Raw genomic sequence first — 26,461 nt, 5'->3', positions numbered from 1 at the left:
CCTGCCATTCTTAGCATACTCAGCCTACTGTCTCCTTCTCTTGTAATGCTTTCCTAAGTTCCATCCTGAATTTCCACTTCTCACTCCAGTCATTACTTGACTTCTGCTGTGAAATCTTGCAACCTTAAATGTGACATTATTAAACCCTTATCACATCTACGTTGCTTCATATTTGTGGCAATTGCATAATGTCTTATCTGGCTAACTAGATGCTAAAAATTTGTTCGAAAGTGATACCCTGCCCTTTGCTATCACTCCCTTCCCACACTTTCCCCCTCATTCCCTCCTCCCAAGCTGCATTTGATCCACTAGTCTTCATTTAGCAATTTTGAAATAAATATTTGCTGAATGGAGTGTGAGAGGGAAAGAGCACTGTAATAAACTCTAGAGAAAACCAAAACAAATAAGAACTTTTCTTAAAATAAACAAACAAATCATTACCCCCATATCCTGCCAGACCTTGGAGTACAGAGTAAAAAGACAAAGCAGGGGTAATATATTTTGGTCTATTGTCAGCATACCTGACTTAAGGCAAATTTAGATTAATTTACTCTTCTCCCCCCACCTTATTTTTCCCCAACTACCTCAGGACTATTCTCACCATAGCTATCCTAGTGTAAAGTCATTAAAGACTATTTTTGGCAGCTTAGTTTTCCCATCCTGGAATCTCTTCAGTTTTCCTTTATGACTTATTCCCACCATCTACTTCTGTCTTTTCAATTCTAATTAACTCATTTACACTAAGATTTTTAAGGAAGTCTATTTCTAAGTGAGCATCAGGATTGGAAAATCAACTTTAAAAAGAAGAAATGCTTACCTCCAAAAGGCTGGTGTTTCAGACATTAGTGAAGGAAGCATTTTAAAGTAGAGCCCTACAGGTTCTCCATACAGTATATCACACAGATATGTCCTGGAGTGAGACTGGACCTGCACCAACATACTTCTTTCTCCTATGGCCTACATGAAAAATTCCCTCTCTCTGATCTAAAGATCAAGTCTTGGGAAATGCTTTTAGCTGTCTCTTGTTCATCTTCCAGTGGTTCTGATGGTGGTAATATGGTAGAGTATGTGTGTATGTTCATTCACTAAGTCATGTCCAATTCTTTGCAACCCTATGAACTGCAGCCTGACAGGCTCTTCTGTCCATGGGATTCTCCAGGCAAGAATACTGGAGTGAGTTGCCATTTCCTCCTCTAGGGGATCTTCCCAACCCAGAGGTAAACCCACATCTCCTGCGTCTCCTTCATTGGCAGGTAGATTCTTTACCACTGAGCCCCTGGGGAAGGCCAGTAGTAGAGTATTAGGTGCCTAATACAGTATGGTACTAAGCTCTGGGGCTCCAAGGTTCCATCTTCAAGAGGTTGTGGCTATGAATATTGGCTACAGGAAACAAGCCTGTTTTCACTCAGTCCTCCCTAAACCGAGAGGAGATGAGTGCTTACCTACACTTCCTGGTCACAAGGGTTCTGAGGGAAATGGGGAGTGGGTGGACAGGATGTGGTCAGTTAAGTATCTCCAAACCTCTTAAGGAGTAGGATATTTATTTCATTGTTAAGACTTTGAAGATTTAAACATAAAAGAATACTCTAGACAGAGGCCATCCGTAGCTTGACCTCTCTTATTTGGAGCTACCTAAGGGACATCCTCTTGAAAGGGATCTCTAGTCTTTCCGATTCTATTGTTTTCCTCTATTTCTTTGCATTGATTGCTGAGGAAGGCTTTATTATCTCTCCTTGCTATTCTCTGGAACGCTGCATTCTCCTTTGCTTTTTCCTTTTCTTCTTTTCACAGCTATTTGTAAGGCCTCCTCAGACAGCAATTTTGCTTTTTTGCATTTCTTTTTCTTGGGGATGGTCTTGCTCCCTGTCTCCTGTACAATGTCACGAACCTCCGTCCATAGTTCATCAGGCACTCTGTCTATCAGATCTAGTTCCTTAAATCTATTTCTCACTTCCACTGTATAGTCATAAGGGATTTGATTTAGGTCATACCTGAATGGTCTAGTGGTTTTCTCCACTTTCTTCAATTTAAGTCTGAATTTGGCAATAAGGAGTTCATGGTCTGAGCTACAGTCTGCTCCCAGTCTTATTTTTGCTAACTGTATAGAGCTTCTCCATCTTTGGCTGCAAAGGATATAATCAATCTGATTTCAGTGTTGACCATCTGGTGATTTCCATGTGTAGAATCTTTTCTTATGTTGTTGGAAGAGGGTGTTTGCTATTACTAGTGCATTCTCTTGGCAGAACTCTGTTAGCCTTTGCCTTGCTTCATTCTGTACTCCAAGACCAAATTTGCCTGTTACTCCAGGTGTTTCTTGACTTCTTACTTTTGCATTACAGTCCCCTATAATGAAAAGGACATCTTTTTTGGATGTTAGTTCTAGCAGGTCTTGTAGATCTTCATAGAACAGTTCAACTTCCGCTTCTTCAGCATTACTGGTCAGGGCAATACCCTGATATTAAATGGTTTGCCTTGGAAACAAACAGAGATCATTCTGTTGTCTTTGAGATTGCATCCAAGTACTAACCCTAACCCTGCCTCTTGAGAAACCTGTATATAGGTCAGGAAGCAACAGTTAGAACTGGGCATGGAACAACAGACTGTTTCCAAATAGGAAAAGGAGTATGTCAAGGAATATATTGTCACCCTGCTTATTTAACTTATATGCAGAGTACATCATGAGAAACCCTGGGCTGGAATCAAGCACAAGCTGGAATCAAGATTGTCGGGAGAAATATCAATAATCTCAGATGTGCAAATGACACCACCCTTATTGCAGAAAGTGAAGAAGAACTAAAGAGCCTCTTGATGAAAGTGAAAGAGAGTGAAAAAGTTGGCTTAAAGATCAACATTCAGAAAACTAAGATCATGGCATCTGGTCCCATCACTTCATGGCAAATAGATGGGGAAATAGTGGCTGACTTTATTTTTCTGGCCTCCAAAATCACTGTGGATAGTGATTGCAGCCTTGAAATTAAAAGACGCTTGCTCCTTGGAAGGAAATTATGACCAACCTAGATAGCATAGTAAGAATCAGAGACATTATTTTGCCAACGAAGGTCCGTCTATTCAAGGCTATGGTTTTTCCAGTGGTCATGTATGGATGTGAGAGTTGGACTATAAGGAAAGCTGAGTGCAGAAGATTTGATGCTTTTGAACTGTGGTGTTGGAGAAGGCTATTGAGAGTCCCTTGGACTGCAAGGGGATCCAACCCATCCATCCTAAAGGAGATCAATCCTGTGTGTTCATTGGAGGGACTGATGTTGAACCTGAAATCCCAATACATTGGCCACCTGATGAGGAGAGCTGATTCATTTAAAAAGACCCTGATCCTGGGAAACATTGAGGGCAGGAGGAAAAGGGGATGACAGAGGATGAGATGGTTGGGTGGAATCACCAACACAATGGACATGGGTTTGGGTGGACTCTGGGAGTTGGTTATGTACAGGGAGGCCTGGTGCGGTACAGTTCATGGGGTCGCAAAGAGTCAGACACGACTGAGCGACTGAAGTGAACTGAAGGGACATCCTTAGACAGGGCTGTCCATTTTGGTACTTGAACACAGTATTGAGGGTCTGTGAGAAAAGATAACAGTAAAGATTACAGTGATCCACTATCTATGCATGAGGCCAAAGGAAACCTAGTTTCAGAAAGAGGCTGCATTCACATATAGGCTGTGTATTACCACACACTCAAAGCTGAGTGCAACCACAAGACTGAAAGCCAATGTACTGCGGTCCTATAAATAGAAATGAGAATTTCTTTGTTAAGTGTGAAGCTTTGCAGACTGTATGTGCAGCCCATAGTGTTAGCCTTGCATCATTAATCAGAGGGAGAGAGAGAGAGAGAGAGAGAGAGAGAGAGAGAGAGAGAACATGCAGAACTGTTAGTTCAAGCTGCCAGTGGAAAACGGAAATGTTCGGTATTCAGAGTGGCTTGCATATTTCACTCTGACATCTCACTATCATGTTTTTCAATATGATAGTGGTTAGGCAATGCAGATAATTATTTTTCCTTTTTCTCTTGCTTTTTTCATTTTTCTTTTGACTTTCTTTTATTTTGTTTTCTTTTTGCTCTTTCCTTCCAACCTCTTTCCCTCCTTTCTTTCTCTTGTGTCTTTCTTTCTTCTTTTTTTGGTGGGGATTTGTAGTGAAGAGAGATTGGATTTAGTTTTTTTCAGAACAAAGAGCTTAAATTGATGCACAGATCAGTAGCATCTGTGTTGGAGTGGCTCTCACATGAATTATTTGGATATCTCTGGAGAAAACAGAAAGAAGTTGAATCGGTAAGCTCCAGTTTTTAAGTGCATATTAGCTGTTATCTGTGCCTTTCATCTTTGATGTCTTCAACTGATCTCTTCAGACCAGATTCTGGGTAAACTGTCAGATTTAAGGGTGGCATGGATGTAGTAAACCTGGACCATCCTTGCATGTCATTTCCTTGGTATTTGCACAACAAAAATAATTGTACAGTTGACTACCTGAGGTGGGAGGGAGGAAGAATCTTTGAACTTGGAGAAATATAAGTTTGCCATAGAGAGGTTTTTCATAACGTGTTTCCATCAGTTGATATTGAATAAAAATAGCCTTATGAACATTCATGATTTAATCAACTCTGTATTAAGTAGAGTTGCTTATATGAATGCACAGGATTGTTTTTATCTACTCTTTGCTATAACTCTTTGGGAATGATATTTTTATCTGTCAAAATATTAAATCTGTGTCATTTTCAAAATGAGCTATAATTAAGAAAACAAGAGGACCCTTACCAACATGAATGTGTGTTCCTATTAGCTTGTATAAGTTACATATTTTCACTCTAAATTATTATTTAAATTATAATAACTGTTGGCTATAGAGAATTATCTCTCAAACAAAATATTTCAGTAAGAAAAAAACATGTTTCTAATGAGAGCGGAAATAAGAAAGATAACAGACACAGTTGCTCATAGATAAGCTGTGTCTATCAGAATAAATAATTGGTATATTTATAAAGTCAACAATGGATAAAATAATTTTGAATTAAATTCACATTGTTATACATTTAAAATTGACAACATATTTTGACAAAATGTAACTGAAATTGTTTTCTGGTTTGCATGTTGTCTTTCTTTTGTGCTCAAAGAGAAAATATTAATGAAGTTACCTTCAAAATTTCAAAGTCCCTGGGTTGGGAAGATCCCTTGGAGAAGGGAATAGCAACCCAAACCAGTATTCTTGCCTGGAAAATCCCACGGATGGAGGAGCCTGGTGGGCCCCAATCCATTGGGTCACAAAGAGTTGGACACTACTGAGCAACTAACACACTCACACTCAAATTTTAAGTGATGAGCCTATCAATAGCATGTAACCACTAGAAACTGCATCCCAATATTAAAAGAAAGGAAATGATATATTTTTATGGTGCAACAAGACCCAAGATTAAATTCCAAATGATTTTCCTTCTCCCTTCTCTGCTGTTGACCGTGGTGTGCAAGCACTTCATATTATAATGCTATAATATTTCCAAGGAAGAAACAAGTTAAAATTTTATTCAACTAGCAAAGCTACATTTATTTGTTAGAAAGGTTTGTGTCATTCAGCAAGGGGTATATATTTCTGAATGTTTTAGCTGCTGTAAATCTCAGATATGGTGGCAAAAACACCAATCTTATAGATGGGATTTAAGTTTTTTAGCCCAGGGAAAGATTCTATACTAGTGAATATTTGGAATACATAAATGCCATCCTCCAAGAAGTCTGTGCCAGAGGGAGAAATTTTTTTAATTACAAAAATTTTCTTTGCACTTGTGAACACATGTAATACTACTCTGACTTGCTAATGTTTACAGTAACATTTCTGTGAGACAGGAACCATCTAGTGTATCTATTCTGTTGGGGCCAGCATAATATAGTATAGAATATTGTAAAGGTGAATAAACACATGAGGGTCATCGATTCTTCCAAAAAGTTCACTGAATTTCCACCTAGGGATTCTTAGGAATGAATGAGCTCAATTATCCCCCTTAATACTAGGTTCAGTTCAGTTCAGTTGCTTAGTTGTGTCCAACTCTTGGCAACCCCATGGACTGCAGCATCCCAGGCTCCCCTGTCCATCACCAACTTCCAGAGCTTGCTCAAATGCATGCCCATTGAGTTGGTGATACAATCCAACCATCTCATCCTTTGTCGTCCCCTTCTCCTCCTGCCTTCAATCTTTTCAAGCATCAGGGTCTTTACTAATGAGTCAGTTCCTCGTATCAGGTGGCCAAAGTATTGGAGCTTCAGCTTCAGCATCAGTCCTTCCAACGAATATTCAGGACTGATTTCCTTTAGGATTAACTAGTTTGATCTCCTTGCACTAGATAGCTGAAATTAAAAGGAGAAACAAGCATGCTTTTTGTCTTTCTCTGATAGACACTTTTTGGCACCAATCAGATGCCTAAAACTGAGAAGAGAATTTAAATTCTTCTTCTGACCCTTTACTTAATCCTGGAAGAGTGACCATAGATGGTCTTATTTCCCTTGCTCATTAAAGTGACATCTCCAAAGGCCTCCTCTTATGCCATAGGTCCCAAGAATCAATCACCAGAACCCTAGTCAGAGAACATGAAATTATTAGAGGCATACTTGAATCTTGTCATTCACAGGATCAGTGCTGAACATCAAGACTGCTTTATGCTTTGAGAAGTGACATAGATTGTCAGTTTGCATTTTACAATTGGAAAAGCTGAGGCCCGAATAGTTGAAGTGAATGGGTTAAGTATCACTGTGAGTTTGTAACAGAAAATGCTGGATTCTAGGTCTTGTGACACTTTGTCCAATGCTCATTTCATTTTACTGCCTATCAAGGCTTGAAGATAAACAGACACATTCATTTTTCATTGAGAGATGTTAAAAAGATGTCATTTTGAAATCACTCATGGACTCTCAATACTGGGGTCACAACTGAGGCTTCTCCCAAGGGCCCTGATAATGTAGCAAACCTTAATTTGCTGGGGTTTACCACTGTTTCCTACTGTGCTAAGGGAAAAAAAAATTTCAAAATGCAAATTGATATACCCTAAGTGCCGTGATATAACACTGCCACAAACCTGGCCATGGACTGAATACTTTTGTGCTATATTGAGTGCCAGGGCATAAATTTGGCCAAGCTAAAGGCATGAGAGAGTACTAAGGAAGCCCCAAGGTCTAGGAGATTCCAAATTTGAGAAGAAAATCAAGATTACAGGGTATCCACCAGGCAAAAACAGGTATATGGGGCTTAGGATAAAGTGTGAGGAAGCTAAATATTATAATAATTGTTAGTATGTGAATCCCAAAGAGGACGCAATTGTTAATGGCTTGGCTATAACTAATGTTTATTGTATAAGAGGGTGATAATCTGAGATTTGAATATTAAAGTGGGCTCTCTTGGTATAGTCATTGAAAGGTGGTTAGGAGTAGAAAGTGTACTTCACAGACATTACTTTCATTTACAGCAACAGCGGCATTAGCTAGATGCAGATAAACTTCTTGAGAAATAATCAGACGTGCATAATCTTAACCAAAATCATCTGTATAGACTCTGGAGATTTGGGTATGCACCTTGGTGGCTCAGATGGTAAAGAATCCGCCTGCAATGCAGGAGACCCTGGTTTGATCCCTGGGTCAGGAAGATCCCTTGACGGTAGGCATGACAACCCACTCCAGTATTCTTGCCTGGAGTACTCCATGGACAGAGGAGCTTGACAGGCTACAGTCCATGAGGTAGCAAAGAGTTGGGCAGGACTGAACAGCCAACATTTCCCTTTCAAGAACTTCACTAACTGATTACCTAGTAAGGAAACCAAAGTTTAAATCATTGGCCATCATCAGTATATGTCACCTAGAAGCAGGACTTATATTCAGAGCATAAACTAAGGCTGCCCATTCAGGCTCAGTTGTATCTCAGACAGCATGCTTACTATTTTATTAGGTACCTAAAATGTATGCAAATGTCTGCCACCAAGTCAAAAGTCCCTAAATTCCTTCCTTAATAATTGACAATATATTTGTTTCTTCCAAGAGCTTTTACTCATTACAATAAATACTATTTATAGGCAACAATGACAAGATTTTGTCCATATTATTAGCAGTAGAAGAAATGTTTTAATATTGTTATATTTATAATTATTTAGCAAAAATTCCTTTCAGCTTTTCTTGGCAGATCAGATTCATGTATTTCTCATAAGCTAACAAGATGGTACCAGATATTTCTTAAAAGCTAATGATATGTTTTATATTATAAAATAATTCTTCCAAGTTATTTATAGGATAACAGTAGTGGTTTTGATTTACTATTTGGAGTATTAAATCTTTTTTAAATGACACAAAGTGACCTATGTATTGGATTTTTAAAAATTTGTTATTCTGAGTGGCTACTCTACTTTGAAGTGTCTGCCCAAAATTATGCTGTAAAACGAATGACATGCACCATATGGACTGATTTATTATTTATCCAATTTGTTTCATTTTTTAAAAAAAATTCAATTTCAAAACTGCAAAAGGACATGTTTTCTTGATATTTGTAATTAAGGTCACATCAATGGATATAATTAAACCATCTTGATTACAAAGGTGAGTAAGACAGTGGCTCCAAACTACAGAAACAATTTGTCTTCTAAATTTACTATAACGAGTTGAAAATCTCTTTCTCTCTTTTCTTCTGGGAAAATGAAGTTGTTGAAACTAATGAACATTCTTGGCAACTTGACATTAATATGTTGTGATATTAGTGAATCAAGGATATTTACTAGGCATTCTTGTAAAGAATCTGAAACAAAAAAACTGGTGTTATCTTTAAACACAATGATATGACAAAGTTAGATAACTTGATGCTTATACATGCCTCTCACAGTGGAAAGTTAAATAATTATCCAAATAATTCAGTTAATGTTGATAAAGGAAGAGCATAACTTGGGTCCAATAAACAAACTTTTCTTTAGCAGACACAATGTTGTTGTTCTTTTACTGTTTTTGTCCAATATACTTGGTTAGTTAAATTTGTAAGTATAAAAATAATTTAGAAATTATTATTTCTATTTTTTTTCTTGGGTGGTAAGGATGTGCAGAGGGGATTTTAAAATCTATATTATCCTGTTCCTTATTAATTTGTATAAACAAGAATTTTACTGACTTAATATTCTAAAGATATATTTGTCATTTTCTCCATATTTCCATAATAATAATATTAATAACATCTGTTTCTATCTTGTTTGATCGAATTTTGATTGGCATCTAATTTTTTTCTTATTTTGTTGTTGCTTACTCATTTTTCCTTTCATCTTAATATATTTTTAACTCTAAAAGTACAAGTAGACCTCTTTTTCTAAGAATGCTAGGCTTAAAACTAGGTAGTACTAATTTTTAATACTTCATAAAACTAATTCTATATAACAAGGGAAATTTCAGTCACTTGATCTAGCATTAACCTCTCTCTGGAAGAGCCACTGATGATAGAAATAACTGGTTTGATTATCAAAATCAAGCACAGTCCATGTCAAGACATCATGTCTTTCCCTCTGAAAGTCTATGACTTCCAAATCTTACCAGGATTAAAAAATGAATTGTTTTAATTTCCCATCAATGGATATGATAAATTCACTCTGTTGATGCTCTTCCTAGCTGAAGCACAATAGGAATATGACATACTTGAAACTATCAATCTAGATAACCAATCCGGGTTAATTAGGGAAAGTAGATTTTTGGGGCTGAGTTATCCAGAGTGTGTGATCATCCTCTGTATTTTGAGTTGCTCAGCTTTTCTCTGACCAATTGCTGGAAGATCATTTTGGTCACAGAAAATAGTGTAAACTTCATCCAATTTTGGACCATGAAATTTGGTTAAGCAAAACAACTGTAAATACATTTTGCAATAAGCAGAGACAAGAGTGCTGTTTCTCAGAATTCACAGAGGATGGCCCCAAATATATTTTACATAGAATTACTTTGGGCTCCAAAATCACTGTAGATGGTGATTGCAGCCATGAAATTAAAAGACGCTTACTCCTTGAAAGAAAAGTTATGACCAAACTAGATAGCATATAAAAAACCAACAAAGGTCCATCTAGTCAAGCCTATGGCTTTTTCAGTAGTCATGTATGACGTGAGAGTTGGACTGTGAAGAAAGCTGAGCGCTGAAGAATTGACGCTTTTGAACTGTGGTGTTGGAGAAGACTCTTGAGAGTCCCTTGGACTGCAAGGGGATCCAACCAATCCATCCTAAAGGAGATTAGTCCCAGGTGTTCATTGGAAGACTGATGCTGAAGCTGAAACTCCAATATTTGGCCACCTCATGCGAAGAGTTGACTCATTTGGAAAAGACCCTGATGCTGGGAGGGATTGGGGGCAGGAGGAGAAGGGGACGACAGAGGATGAGATGGCTGGATGGCACCACTGACTCGATGGACATGAGTTTGAATAAACTCCGGGAGCTGGTGATGGACAGGGAGACCTGGTGTGCTGCGATTCATGGGGTCTCAAAGAGTCGGACACGACTGAGCGACTGAACTGAACTTGTTAATAAGCATCTTGATTCAAAATTACTGTTGTGATAATTGAACATTAAGAAATGTCACCTGTGTGTCTGAATCTTTTCTATGGGGAGAAAAAAATCACTGAGGAAATTTAAAGCTGTTTGACCTCTGGGAATCAGTAAATTGAAAACCCCTGTGACATCATTCAATAAGGAAGAGATGCTAAGGTTGATTAACCTGGGTTATAAGTTGCTCCTTGACTGGGACTTGGGAAAAAACATATGGAGCCAGAATAAAAACTTATGCTAAACAAGTCTGGAAAATATGGCATTATGGTTAATCATGCTGGCTCCTATTCAAATGCAGTATGATCTCCAATATGCAGGATGCTTTAATACATTGGATAGAGATGCAGTCTTTCCCCCAGCCTTTTCATTTAGTCACACATTTGTGAACTTGAAGCAAATATTTTGATATGAAATTAAAACTAAAGGTGAATTATCTTAGTAAACTCATCTCCAAAGACTTATGATACTGCCTTGGAAATTTTAACTCTAATCTAGTAATGAATTCATGCATTAACCCTCTTGTCACATTGGGCCAAAGAATGGACAATACTCTTATGTAATGATAATCAATTTATTATCTTTTCCCATGAAATTTTGACATTTTTATTAAAAAAAGATGGATTGTCTAATAGTGCATTTTCAAAATAAGATTTTGATTTCACATTACCCTTTTTTAGATTTGAAAAATTCATTTTAGAATATAAATTAATTTTGATTTGCTCAATCTCACTCTTAAGCATATTGATTTCATTATCCTCATGAAAAATTCTGAGTCTTTCACTTTCTTCTATTATTAAAATTCTGGGAGACCAGTCTAGTTTTTATAAGAAAGGAAAAATAACTAGAATTTTCCAATATGATTTATGAGTTTAGATATACATTTAGTGGTTCCAAAATCCTCCAAAAAGCTCAAGCTGTGAACTCTGTGGTCTAAGGGTCAACATCAAATTCAGGCTAACCTTGAGCTGTTTTCTCCCCAAAGAACTAATGCCCTATTCAAAATCATGTATCTTCCTAGCAATGACTCCAGAGAAAACTACTAAATAATTAATAAGCTATCTATAGCCTAGGATTAACCAATTTTTTCCCACTTATTTGTATTATTAGTTGGAGACTAATTACTTTACAATATTGTAGTGGTTTTTTGCCATACATTGACGTGAATCAGCCATGGATTTACATGTACTCCCTATCCCGATTCCCCCTCCCACCTCCCTCTCGGCCCGATCCCTCTGGGTCTTCCCAGTGCACCAGGCCCGAGCACTTGTCTCATGCATCCAACCTGGGCTGGTGATCTGTTTCACCCTAGATAATATACATGTTTCGATGCTGTTCTCTCTAAACATCCCACCCTCTCCTTCTCCCACAGAGTCCAAAAGTCTGTTCTGTACCTCTGTGTCTCTTTTTCTGTTTTGCATATAGGGTTATCATTACCATCTTTCTAAATTCCATATATATGTGTTAGTATACTGTAATGGTCTTTATCTTTCTGGCTTACTTCACTCTGTATAATGGGCTCCAGTTTTATCCATCTCATTAGAACTGATTCATGGATTAACCAATTTTTAAGCCTATATACTACAAGCCCTAACATTGGTTTTGAGTCCTCTACTATCAAAAATAAAAATGATTATTATTTATTGTGCATTTACGATGTGCACAAAGCATTGGACAATAACTCTTACTTCTTAAGAATAACTTTATTATTCCCCCCATCATATAGATGGGGAAAAGCAATGTGAAAGAAATTAAATAACTTACTCAAAGTTTTACAACTGTCTTGTTCAAATTTCAAACCCAGTTCTGTTGGTTGTCAAAGCCTTTTCCATTACGCTAGGTTGTCTCTATATGATAAAGTCACATCACGCTATTTTGACCCTTTCCATTTGAAATCAACAGAGTTTATAACAGAAGGAGTCAAGTTTTACCAATTTCAAAATAGGTTGTCCTTTTATGTTTTGGGCTGAGTAAACTAGGAAATAAGAGAGTAGAACACATAAAATGAGAAATAAAAATGGATTTAAAAAAGATATCATAGAAAATATAGATGAAGTACTTTAATTCTCTTTAACCAATCTATATGGTGTGATGACTAATTTTTCAGTGTAGTATGGATAATAATACGAGTCACATAAGATAAATCTTCTGCCCTCATGGGGCTTATTTACTTGAGGGAGATAAAATAGCACATACTAAACCTGAATATACAAAACATATTTAGAAAATACATTGCTTCATGACATGTTTTGCATGAATCACTATCCACATTTACATTTAAGCTGATGTGACACAAAAAGTATTTTAGCCTGGTTAGGCCATTCCTGTGTGTCTGAGTCTTTCCTAGGGGAAAAAATCCCCTGGAGAAGGAAATGGCAACCCACTCCAGTATTCTTGCCTGGAGAATCCCATGGACAGATGGGTCTGGCAGGGTACATCCATAGGGTTGCAAAGAGTCAGTCATGACTAGAGCAACTATGCATACATGCACGAACCATCAGAAGAGAAAGTAGAGCTATATTTGTATTAGTGAATCATTTTTTTCCTTAAGACCAAGGCTTTGGTGTTACAGGATGTATGTTCCAGATTTAGAGCACAATCTATGGCTATATTACAGAAAGAATTAGTTGTAATCTAACATACATAAGTTTTGAAGCTCAGTGGTATAATATCTGACTCACCTGCCCCTCATCCCCCACCCATGTCTATGTTTCTTTATCCAAGAAGAAACAAAAGAAAGAACTTGAGACATCTACACCTGATTTAGAACTCTAAATCATACTTTCAGCAGGCACCAGTTACAGACATGAGCTTCAAGATGTGCTCCTTTGGGACTGGTTTGGGATATAACCTGAATAAGGCAGCAAGATTTCCCGTTTTCAGTTTCTCTGTCTGTAAAAGCAGTGTGATTAAGGGTACTTCTTTCTATAGGGTATGAATCATCACACTAATGCTTAATAGATACTTTGAATTCCTTTGGTCAGAGCTCCTCTACACAATTTGTAAAAATGCCATGTGTGCTTGAATTGAAATCACACTGGGAAAATTAGGTTGCACCTGTCTTTCATCTGACAGATTTCCTTCAGCACATGAGAGCATTACATTTGGTCAAGTTTGCAGTTTGAAATGCTTATAATAAGGATAATAGCTATACACATTACAGCAGAATAAATGAGAAAGAGAAGTGTAGTAAGTCCCTATATACAAACGAGTTATTTTCTGAGAGCACATTCGTAAGTCCAATTTGTTCATACATCCAACAAGTTAACCTAGGCATCCAACTAACAGAATCAGCTAGCTATATATTACTTTAATGTAATAGGTTTATAATATTTTTCCCACAAATTACATAAAAAACAAACACAAAAGATAGAGAAGACAATACTGTACCTTGGAAAGTACAGTAGGGCAGTACAGTAACTGTCATACAGGGGCTGTTATCAAGAGAACAGGTAAGAAGAGTTACTGACTGGAGGAGGGAGAGAAGGTGGAAGATGACAAAGCTGAAGGATCTTCAGCAATAGAAGATGGAGGGCAGACCGCAATTTCACTCATGCCTGATGTTGTTGGAACACATGTTTGCATCTTTGAAAGTTCACAACTTGAAGATTCATATGTAGGGGACTTACTGTATGAGTTTTATGGCTTAGTAAAATCACTGCTTTTAGAAATGCCTTGGACTTCCCTTGTAGCTCAGTTAGTAAAGAATCTGCCTGCAGTGCAGGAGACCCAGGTTTGATCCCGGGGTTGGGAAGATCCCCTGGATAAGGAAAGGGCAACCCATTCCAGTATCCTTGCCTGGAAAATCCCATGGACAGAGGAACCTGGAGGGCTGCAGTCCATGGGGTCGCAGAGTTGGGCACAGCTGAGCAACTAACACTTACTTACTTGTGATATCAGAAATAGAGGCACGGATGTAGAGGAATACCTTATGGAATGGCCTAACCATACTAAAAATTATTGTGGGTTTGTACCCTAAATATATGGAAGATTTTACATAGCTTGACATTTGAATTGCTCAATTTAGTGTTTGATTTTACTCATTTCTCTTGTTTTGTTTATCATGTCACTGCTACCAGTCTACAAGCTTTTGAGGAAAGAGACCGTGTCTCCTTTCTTTTTATCTTCAGTGACATCTAGCATGGTGACTTGATTTACTTTATGGTATTGCTCATCTCATCACTTAATTCCTTTCTCTTAGACTGAGAAGTTAGCAAATTATAGCATCAAGAAAGGAGATAAAGAGGAAAAAAAGAACAATTGTCTCATTTTGGTTTATTTCTTCCAGTCTTGTATGTCAGCAGAAATGGATGTCTGAGTGTCTGTGTTTCTATATGTGTGAGAGGTGGTGTAGGGAGAGAGATGAGAAAGAGGAAAGGCTAGATGTTGAGTTTTTGCACAGAGTAAAGATCGCTGGTTTCCATGTCATTGAAGAAAGAAAAATGAGAGATATTTATTTCTGCTTATTTTTACACTCACCCTTAGTTAGTAAGTTGGCAATCTTAATAATATAAACAAAGTTTTCATTCAAATGACTGGACTGTATGAAGAGAAGAGAAATATGTGTGGATAAACACATATTAGAGAATACATAGTTGGGAAAAATGTGATGTGCATAAAAAAAAAACAAGGATTTTTAATTAAAACTTAAGCTCTAGTCTTGGCTTAGTTATTAACTTGCTATGTAACTCAGGAAGAATCCGCTACTTTCCCTAGCCCTCAGTTACCTTGTTTGTAATAGCTAAATCATCAATAGGGATTATTAGGTTATTAATAGAGATTTAATAAAGATTAGTAGTCTAATCTTTATTTTAAATGCTCAGCCTGCCAGCAATTTAAAAATTATAATAAAGCTCATTGAATCATTATGTCATCTTTGGGTGTATTGATGTAAACAGCATGTCGCCCCAAGTGCTCAATAAGTATTTGCTGTCTGAAATTGTTGAATTAGTTACTCCATGTGTAGGCTACTGAACAGGTGTTAGTGTAGGAAATAAGGGCTCTAACCTGATTAGCAGGCTTCCCTGTTGGCTCAGTGGTTAAGAATCTGCCTGCCAGTGTAGGAGAGGAGCCTAGTGGGCTACTGTCCATGGGTGCACAAAGAGTTGGACAAGACATAGCTACTAAACAAAAAACAGTCTAGTTAAAACCTCTCCCTTACTCTCCACCTATGGTACCACGCTCTTTTTGCTTGGATCTGCCATAATTTCCATGAATTATTTAATAATAAACTGCCAGGAAAATGTCTGCAAGCTTTATGTGAAGGTCTTGGATAATGTCTTCTAGTTCTCTGTCATTAATGCATTAGCTTAAATCTTATTTTCTCAGCTTAAAAGCAGAGACAGTGACCCAAAATGTTTTGATGAGGAGCACTCCATAACAGGAATTTGTTGTTGTTTAGTTGCTAAATCGTGTCCGATTCTTTGTGACCCCATAGACTGTAGCCCACCAGCCTCCTCTGCCAGTGGGGTTTCCCAAGCAAGAATACTGGAATGGGTTGTCATTTCCTTCTCCAGGGGATCTTCCCAATCCAGGAATTGAACCCACATATCTTGCATTGACAGATGCATTCTTTATCATTGAGCCACCAGGGAAGCCCCTCGATGGGAATAAGTTTGTGCAAATCAGGAAAGTCTGCCTAAGATTGTATATCTTGGATTGGATATGGATTTCAGGCAGGTAGGCTTGTGATATGAGGCCTCTTAATCAGACTTGAGATGATGAAGTACTGGAAAGAAAGAACACAAAATTTCTTCATATTTTTCCAATTTTTATTTAGAATTGAGCCTATCTGCCAAATCCAATTTTCTACTAGACTTGTAATATCAGAACCTTAGGGATAATTCAGTCTCTCATTTTACACACAAAAAAAGATGAGTCCCAGAAATGGAAGGAACTTTCCTAAGATTATACTTCTAATTACTGATATGGCCAAAACTAGAAGTCAGGAATCCAGTGCCTGGCCGGTGTTCATTCCCCTACATCCTGCTTTCTTTCAGCTTAAGTAACCTGTTCTGGGAGTTGAAAAAGCCAGCAAGTAAAGTAGAATACTTCTGTAGTATATGGCTCTTTTAGAAGTAATCAATGAAGTGACTCCAAAGTAAAAATCCACTTGTTGATACCTTGCCTAACTCCTGTTCATGAAATACAATAAGTTAAATGACTTAAAAAAATAGTTCTTGAGAATATTTACCATCTTAGAATCTACTTCTAGCCAGCTGGATTTGCTTGGTAGAGTTTATGATTAATCTGGGACTCTGCTCAGTCACTGAATTCTGTCCCGATAGTTTATCCTCAGATGTCTGCCCCACTTCGGTGGTACAGTTGAACTTGGATAGCTCTTGTTTTACATTCTAACAAAGTACCAGTAGAGATCATAACTTTGTAACTTCCTATCTGGGCTTTGGTTCGTAGCCACCATGACAGACTTCTGTGGATTCTGGGGCATCTGAGAATGTATTCAGCTTACTCATTGTCTTCTCATGTCTATTTCTTTCACATTGTTACCTTCTTTTAATGACAAAGCAGTTTAGAAAGAACTTTAGTCTACTTTATCTACACTATTAATTTTCTTCATCAGGTCATTTTAAAGCCTATATTGAGGAATTTCTGTGGGCCTAGCATCCTAATTACTATGTCTTAAAGGCAAGAAGAAAAGAAAAAGCAGCATGCATTGGCTATCTATTGTGTGTCAAGCATACTCTTCCTGACTTTGACTTGGGATACCTCATGTAATCTTAATAGTATAGCCCAGGGACAGGCATTATTTATTATACCCACTTTACAGAAGGGAGAAAGAGGGCAAGAGAGAAAGAGAGGGAGAGAGGAAGAGAGAGAGAGATATTCCCCAACTGACTCTGGTGTTTGAACTCTAGTATCTAGTCTCTTTGAAAGCATCCCCTTCCTGAAGGAATTGGCAATCTGATGAGAAAAGACTAGCTTGAATCAAACTTGTTTAGGTGGTAGCTGCTATGTTTATTGCCTACCTCTTGTCTTTCCTGCTTTTTCCTCCCTATTGTAGAAATCTCTGCTAAAACCTCTGATACAATCTGGCTTCTCAGGTAATCCTAATATATCGCACCATGTAAGGCTATCTGCCTCTGCATTAATTTACTTTCCTTCTACTAAGTAATATATATATATATATATATATTTGTATTTCATCCAATTCACCTTTTATGGTGAAAACTAGCTTATCTGATTGATTATAGTTAATAGGTTAATGTGAAAATCTTCCTTGTAGCATTTTTATTTTAATAGGAGATTGTTGGAGACAAAGTGCCCTAAAGGATTGAATCTATAATGGTGTATTTCAGGCAAAATGGCAAGTCTGGGCAAGAGATCACTGGGTAAAGTGGAGCAGAGAGGAGCAGATGTGGAGTTTGGTTTTTTGATGCCCCTAAATCACCCCACGTAGGAAGTCAACTATAATCATTGCAAGGATACACATAAGGTAGTTTTGCATACAAGCTAATCTCCCTTCTTAGCACCAGCTGTGCTAACAGCCAGTAGCCAGCTTGGTCTCCTTATATGTGTATTCACTAATTAAACAGTTGTGGTCACGAGAACTCAGAAAAATCACTAACTGAGAAAAGTCAGTTTCTACATTCCAAGTGTGTTATGAGTTTGACTATAAGTTGTTGAGATTTTCCTAGGGAGCTCATCAAAATGAAGAGCTCCTTATGACCAAGGAAGGACTGTGAACCTAGCACTGACATCCCTATCCACTTATACCCTTTCAAAAAGCTACTAAGTCAGATGGTAGTAAATGGATTCCTGCTCACTCTACTTTGCTATCACTAAGGGCTAAGGTTACTCTTTTCATGCTCTCACTTGCCCACAGTAATCTATTTCTGGGTTCTAAGCATCCACTTTCTGAAATTTACCAGCCTTCTGTGGGAATGCTGTTCCCACTGTTCTTGACCATGATTCTTCTATGTTCTTTCAGGCATGAATGAATTAAAGCAGCTGGATTCCCCATGGCTTCCTCAAGAGACCCTATTGCTCTGATTAAAGAATTTTAATGGCACTGGAGAAAACAGTAGGTATCCAAACATTAGCTTGACTTTTCTTTTTTCATCATCCTTAAAAGAGCGTGCTTCCACTCTGTGGGCCCTAGAAAGGCACTAAGAGCCTGTCCCACATTTTCTGGTCTACTTGACAGATTACCAGGTGATGACCAGGTAAATTACATTTATCTCAGACAATAAATGTAATCTTATAGAACATGAAAGGCCACAGTTTATGGAGTATTTGGTAGAATGTTATTTTTATTAATAGTGTCTCATTGAGTCATATTAGAATCTGAGACAAAGGGAAGAATAAATTTAAATTATATGACTATACACACACACACACACACACACACACACACACACACACACATATATAGTATTACTCAGCACACATTGGCCACACTAGTCATACAATAGAGGATAATATGTGTGTGTTGAGAAAGGGTATGCCATTTGCTGGAAAGGAAGATTATAGTAGCTATAGGTGACTCACATACATATTAGGCAAGCATCTATTAACTGATTGGTAAGCTTAAAAATCAATAAATCTTAGGTTAAGAACAGATTTTGGAGATGGTGGGGGTGTTTGGTATGCTTCTGTTGGCTTCTTTGTCTTGATATCTATTCTTAAAAGAAGAGTATTACTGAAAAATCAGCCTAGATATCTAACAATCAGAAGTGAAAACGTCTAATACTTAAGCTTACTCTAAAATACCATGAGTATAAACCAAATTGACAAACTTTAAGCTAGACATATCAAGAAAAAAGAGAGAGTACTCAAAATATATGAAAGAGAAGTTATAACAGATGGCACAGAAAAACAAAGTACCATAAGAGACTACTATGAAAAATTATATGTCAAAATATTGGACAACTGAGAACAAATAGTAAATTCCTAGAAAAAATATAATCTTTCAAGACTGAATCATGAGAAAATAGAAAATCTATATAGACATACCACTAATAAGGAGATTGAAAGATTAATAAAAAATCTCTGAAAAGGAAGGATTAGTTAGGGACTTTGGGATTGACATGTACACACTGCTATATTAAAATGGATAACCAACAAAGACCTACTGTATAGCAGAGGGAACTCTGCTCAATATATGTAACAAACTAAATGGGAAAAGAATTTGAAAAAGAATGGCTGCTTGTATATGTATAACAGAATCACTGTGCTGCACACATGAAATTAACATGACATTGTTAATCAACTATACTTCAACATAAAATAAAAACTTAAAAAAATCTCCCAACAAATAAAGGTCTAAGATTAGATACCTTTAATCATGAATTCTACAAAGCATGAAAAGATTTAATACCTATCCTTGCCAAACTTTTCCAACAATTTGAAGAGGAAGAAATCCTTACAAATGTATTTAATGAACTGAACATTACCCTGATATGACAACCAGACAAGGATACAACAGAAAAAGAAGACTACAGGAAAATATCTTGATAAACATAGATGTAAAACTCAACAAAATATTGGTGAATCTAATTCAATAATATACTAAAAGGATTATATACCACAATTGTGTAGGACTTATACTAGAGATTTAGGGATGTCTCAACACATATAACTCAATCAATACAATGCATTGCATTAACAAAATGAAGGATAAAAATCATATGATCATCTCAATAGATATATGAGTCACTTGAAAAAAAATTCCACATAATTTGTGATTAAACTCTCAACAAAATAGTTTAAAAGGGAAGACAATGCAACACAATGAAGACCATATATGACAAACCCACAAGTAAAATCATATTCAATGTTGAAAGCTTTTATTCTAAGATTAGGAACAAGATGAGGATTCCATTCTCATCACTTTTATTCAACATAGTATTAGAAATCCTAGCCACATCAATTAGGCAAGAAAAATAAATTAAATGTGACTAAATTCAAAAGGAAGAATTAGAGCTGTTAACATTTTCAGAGGAAATTATACTGTATATAGAAAACACTGAAGACTGCACCCCAAAATTCTTTGAAATAAGTGAATTCACAAAAGTCACAGGGTACAAAATTAATATACAGGAATCTGCAGTGTTTCTATATCTATATAATATATATATATATTAATATATATATTAATATATACTATTAATGACTATCAAAAAGAGAAATTAAAAAAACAATCTCATTTATTATTGCATAAAAAAACTAGGAATAAAATTAACCAAGGACTTAAAAGATCCATGCACTGAAAATTATAAGACACTGATGAAAGAAGTGGAAGAAGACACTAACAAGTGAAAACATATTCTATGCTCAAGGAATGGAGGAATTAATATTGTTAAAATGTGCATACTGCCCAAAGCAGTTTACAGTTTTAATGCAATGCCTGTCGAAATTCCAATGGCATATCTCATAGAACTAAAACAGTGCAGTACAATACATAACTACAACAACTAATACTAAAATTTGTGTCAAATAACAGAAGATTCTGAATAGCCAAAATAACCTTGAGAAAGAAAAAAACTGGAGGCATCATGCTCCCTGATTTCAAACTGTACTACAAATTTATAGTGATTGAAATTGTATGGTACTGGTATAAAAACAGCCACACAGATCAATGGAACAGAACTGAGAGCTCAAGTATAAGCTCACACATATGGACAATTAATTCACAACAAATGAGCAAAACAATGGAGAAATGACAGTCTCTTCAATAAATGGTGGTAGGAAAATTGGACTTTCACATGCAAACAAATGAAACCAGCTTACACAACATACAAAATTAATCCTAAATGAATTAAAAATTTGAATATAAGATCTAAAATCATTAAATTCCTAGAAGAAGACATAGGTAGTAATCTCATTGACATCAGTCTTAGCAATGTTTTTGTTGATCTGAAACCAAAAGGTAAAGGAAACAAAAGCAAAAGTAAACAAATGGAACATCAAGCTTACAAGCTTATGTACAGCTAAAGAAACCATTCTCAAAACAAAAAAGTAGCCTACTCTATGGGGGAATATATTCTCAACAGTATATCTGATAAGGGGTTACTATCCAAAATATTTTGCTGACAAAGATCCATATAGTTAAAGCTATGGTTTTCCCACTGTCATGTATGGATATGAGAGTTGGACCATAAAGAAAGCTGAGCACTGAAGAATTGATGCTTTTGAACTGTGGTGTTGGAGAAGACTCTTGAGAGTCCCTTGGATAGCAAGGAGATCCAACCAGTCAATCCTAAAGGCAATCAGTCCTGAATATGCATTAGAATGATTGATGCTGAAGCTGAAGCTCCAATACTTTGGCCACCTGATGCAAAGAACTGACTCATCAGAAAAGACTCTGATGCTGGGAAAGATTGAAGGTAGGAGGAAAAGGGGATGACAGAGGTTGAGATGGTTGGATGGTATCACTGATTTGATGCACATGAATTTGAGCAAGCTCTGGGAGTTGGTGATGACAGGGAAGCCTGGCATTCTGCAGTCCATGAGGTTGCAAAGAGTCAGACACAGATTGGGTGGCTGAACTGAACTAAATCCAAAATATATGGGCTTCCTAGGTGGCTCTAGTGGTAAAGAACTTGACTGCCAATGCAAAAGACATAAGAGATGTGGGTTCAATCCTTGGGTCATGAAGATCCCCTGGAGAAGGACATGGCAACGCACTCCAGTGTTCTTGACTGGAGAAGCCCGTGGACAGAGCAGCTTGGTGGGCTACAGTCCATAAGTTCACAAAGAGTTGGACATGACTGAAGTGGTTTTGTAGGCATGCTCCTATGGTCTATGTTCAATTCTTGTACCTTGTAGATACAGCAAACTTTAATGGTTACAAGAAGGGAAGGAGGTTGGGGGAGTGGTTGAAATGGATGAAGAAGGTCAACTTTATTGTGAATGAAGGTAACTAGACTTGTAGTGGTGAACATTTTGGAGTTATCCAAATGTTTGATTATAACGTCATATACCTGAAACTTATATAATAAAAAATCATGAGCAAAATGACTACATAGATCACTTAAACATGGATAAAAAAGCCCCTAAATATGGTCACTTTCAGTTTTATTCCTAGCCATGAGGTCAGTGTTTTAATAAATAATGCAATACTTTGTAGTGAATGTATCATTTGTATGTTAATGTGTGCATGGCTAACTTAAGTATTTAGTGTATGGGTTTATGGATATGTGAAAGCCAACCTGAAGCCACTCCATCCTTCCTTTCTTGTTGCACTTGCTCATAAAAGGGGGAAGAGCTTCTTCTCAAGATTACTTGAGACTTTTCCCCTGAGGTGATGAGTATAACTGGAGAGCTCAGTAAGACAAAGAGAAAAATTTAGGCAACTGTCCAAAATGTATAATGTTCGTAACAGTCATAAATCGGTGACTAGTGATAGGTTGAGTAGGTTATACTGCTACTGATATATTTCTATTGTCTTTTGTGAAATAAATACCTGTTGGCTCAATTAACAGACCATACTTCCATCAGATGTATTAAAAATGAAAGTGCTGGTTTAGCCTGAATTCCAGTCATAATATAAAATTCAAATTAACTAGGGATAATTCAAATGCATTTTCATTTCTTAATAACCATAAAAGTCCATAATTAAGATACAACCTCAGGCTTAAGAGAGAAAAAGAGAAATACTCAACTACTACAATTAGCAAACAAACAAACAAAAGGCTAAACAAGACAAATAACAATAAATTCTTTGTATTAATAGGTATGTAGTTTGCAATTTGTATTAATAGGTATGCAACTTGTTATTTATGTAATTTGTTTAAATTATTTCCTCCTGGAGACATTAGCTAGCATTCGGTCTTTGGCCACACATTTATGCATATTTATAATTACTTTACACTGTATAATGCTAAGAATTTGTTCATTTTATTTAATATATTTATATAGCACTTGGTATAGAATCTTAGAAATATCAACTCCTCATACCCATAGAGAAAGGCACTGTTATCATTTCATTTTACAGATGAGGCAATTGAGATGTAGAAATGTTTGTGTTACTTGCCCAAATTCAACAGCTAGTCAGTTGCAGAGCCTCAGTTTGAAAACATGAAGACTGGTTCCAGAGTCCATTTTCTTGTCAACTACAAATGATGCCTCATTATTTCTAGAATATTTACATATTGTGCCATAATTATATATACATGTACATGAAAACACAACTCAGCCGGTAAAGAATCTGCCTGCAATGCAGGAGATCCCAGTTCGATTTCTGGATTGGGAAGATCTGCTGTAGAAGGGATAGGCTACCCACTCCAGTATTCTTGGGCTTCCCTGGTGGCTCAGATGGTAAAGAATCTGCCTGCAATGCGGGAAACATGGGTTCAATCCCTGGGTTGGGAAGATCCCTTGGAGAAGGGAGTGGATATTGACTCCAATATTCTGGCCTGGAGAATCCCATGGACAGAGGAGCCTGAGAGGCTACAGTCCATGGGGTCACTAAGAGTCAGACATGACTGAGTGATATGACTGACACTAACATGAAAAAATATATATATGACATAGAATGCCAGAGCTGTATAAAACCCAGAAGTAAGGAAATTCTCTGGTGGTCCACTGGTTAGGACACTGTGCTTCCAATGCAACAGGCATGGGTTCAAGCCTTTTTCAGGGAACTAAGATCCCAAAAGCCATGTGGTGCAGCCGAAAATAATAATAATGATAAAATAAAATTCAGAACTAAAAGGACAAAATACTAGAACTAGAAGTGCAGTTAAACATTATTTGGCTTAACCTACATATTTCAAAGAAAAAAATGGAGGCCAAGATAAATTGACTTGCTCAAGGTCACACAGATATTCAATGGTAGAAATGAAACAAGAACTGATATTTTCTCACTCTCAATCTATTATTTTCATTTCACTAAGTTATCTTTGCTATTATTAATTTAAGGAAATATATCATTATTTATATTTTTAATGAATATCACCCTCAGATCTTCAAAGCTATATGCTTATAATAGTGATGCTATGTTTCACCAAATAGTCTTATAACTTTTTATTTGAAATTATCTTTGAGATTGAGTTGAGCTAATTAAGAAAGCTGAGTCTTAATACACTGTGATCATATCTCATCATATCTTGTTTTTGACCAAAAAAGGCATTTTTAACTTGATCCTTAAACTTCATTCTTCAGACTTATTTCTGAATAACTTTTAACTGTTTCCAAAATTCAACTACCATTAAAAGACAAAAACTTTTCACCACAGGGATTATTCTCAAGTATTTGGGGCAGACTCTGAGTGTAATTCTAAAGGAGAGTTCCAAAATTTTCCTGAGCAATAGAAATGTAATTGGAATAAGCATATAACCTTTCAGAGTGACAGTCTAGGAAAGACAAATTCAGTTGGCTGCTTGCTTATTGATAAATTTGTTTTGAAATATATTGTTCCATCTATTTAAGCATTTTAATTTCTCAGCAACATTTTGTAAATATTAGTGTACAGCTTTTTTCACATCACTTGCCAGATATATTTCTAAGGATTTCATAATTTGATGGTACTATAAACATTATTTTTTCTAAGTTTCAATGTCCAACTGTTCATTAACAGTACATAAATATAAATGGATATCTCTTTATTGACATGTTTTCTGGAAACCTTGTTTTATTCATTTTTTTAACTGGCAGTTCTTTTTTTTTTTTTACTGTATTTTTAAATAGACAATCATGTCATTTAAAAACAAAGATTATTTTGATTCTTCCATTCTAGTCTGAATGCATTATTTTCTTTTATCTTGCTTGGTTGCATTTGCAAGTTGTACAATGTTGTATAGAAGGAAAGAGAGCAGACATTATTTACTTACTCTCGATCTTAAGAGGAAAGAATTCAGTCTTTCACCATTAAATATGATTTTAGCTGTAGGATGTTCCTAGATGTCCTTTATTTATTTTTTTATTTTTATTGAAGTATAATTGGTTTACAATGTTGTGTTAGTTTCTGGTGTAAAGCAAAATGACTGTGTGTGTGTTTTCAAATTATTTTCCATTACAGGTTATTATAAGATATTGAATATAGTTGCACTTTGTTGTTTGTGATAACTTTATTTTTTTAATGTATTGCCACTGTAAGGAATCCAAAGTCTTAAATGTAAAAGCATGCACGTGCTGCATTGTATTTCTTGGGTGACTTTTCCCAGATAATTAAGTTCAAATGGAGAATACCATTCATGCTCCCAGGCAAAGAAAATTTACTAGAGATGAATATATTGGTGTGTGGTATGTAGGGTATGTTGATAACACAGTTGAAGATGTTGTGAAAGTAATAAGAAAATCAGATAGAGCTAGAAATAAGAAAAAAACTAACAATGTGGCAGAGAAGGTCAGATGAAGGAAGGTGCAGTCTAAACAGGGGGCAGAGAAAAGAAATAGGACAGAGTGAAGAAGGGGATTAAAGAAAACTTTAAAGTTTAAATTTTGAGTTATTAATGATATCAATGATCTGCCCAGTATTGAGAAGGACAAAGAAAAAGAAAGGTCTCAGTTTCAGATAAATAGTTCCCTGCTATTTGTTTCAACCTTCCTCTTAGCCTATCTGTGAAGTCTTGTCAAAATAATTGACGGGCAGTTACATAAAAGGCCAGTCATAGAACTAATGATGGAAGCACATTACCACTTGATGAACATCTTAAAATGAAAAAAAAATCATACTTCCCATATTTGCAGTTCTCTGTCACTGAAGTCAATCACTGAAACAAACAATTGTTAAAGTGTTGCAAAGAAAACAGGAAGAAAACGAAATGAATAAATTTAAATGAATATCAAGAAGTGGCGAGTCACTTAGTTTTCAATCCAGTGATATAAAGAGTCATCTCAAACCAACCAAACACTGCAAATAATACCATTCACTGGAAATAATCCTTTTATTTACTGTCACCAGTTTTGGTTTAGAAGTACCTTCTCTCTTTAGCCTTCCGTAAGATACATTTAAGGGAAAG

At 36.4% G+C, this 26,461-nt stretch overlaps 1 protein-coding gene across 1 annotated transcript in view; it reads left to right on the top strand.

The window, feature by feature from the left end:
• Window positions 1-3,878: 3,878 nt before the first annotated feature.
• Window positions 3,879-26,461, top strand: part of GPR174 (G protein-coupled receptor 174) — a 45,276-nt gene continuing 22,693 nt past the window's right edge. Inside the window, exons 1-2 of the mRNA XM_061136264.1 lie at window positions 3,879-4,285; window positions 18,487-18,579. The gene's annotated coding sequence lies outside the window, so the exon portion shown is untranslated. The remainder of the gene's footprint in view (window positions 4,286-18,486; window positions 18,580-26,461) is intronic.

Source organism: Dama dama, chromosome X (assembly GCF_033118175.1).
Source record: "Dama dama isolate Ldn47 chromosome X, ASM3311817v1, whole genome shotgun sequence".
In the NCBI taxonomy this organism is placed as follows: Eukaryota; Metazoa; Chordata; class Mammalia; order Artiodactyla; family Cervidae; genus Dama; species Dama dama.
Note: the sequence above shows the minus strand (reverse complement) of the source record. Positions and strands in the feature narration are given on the sequence as shown.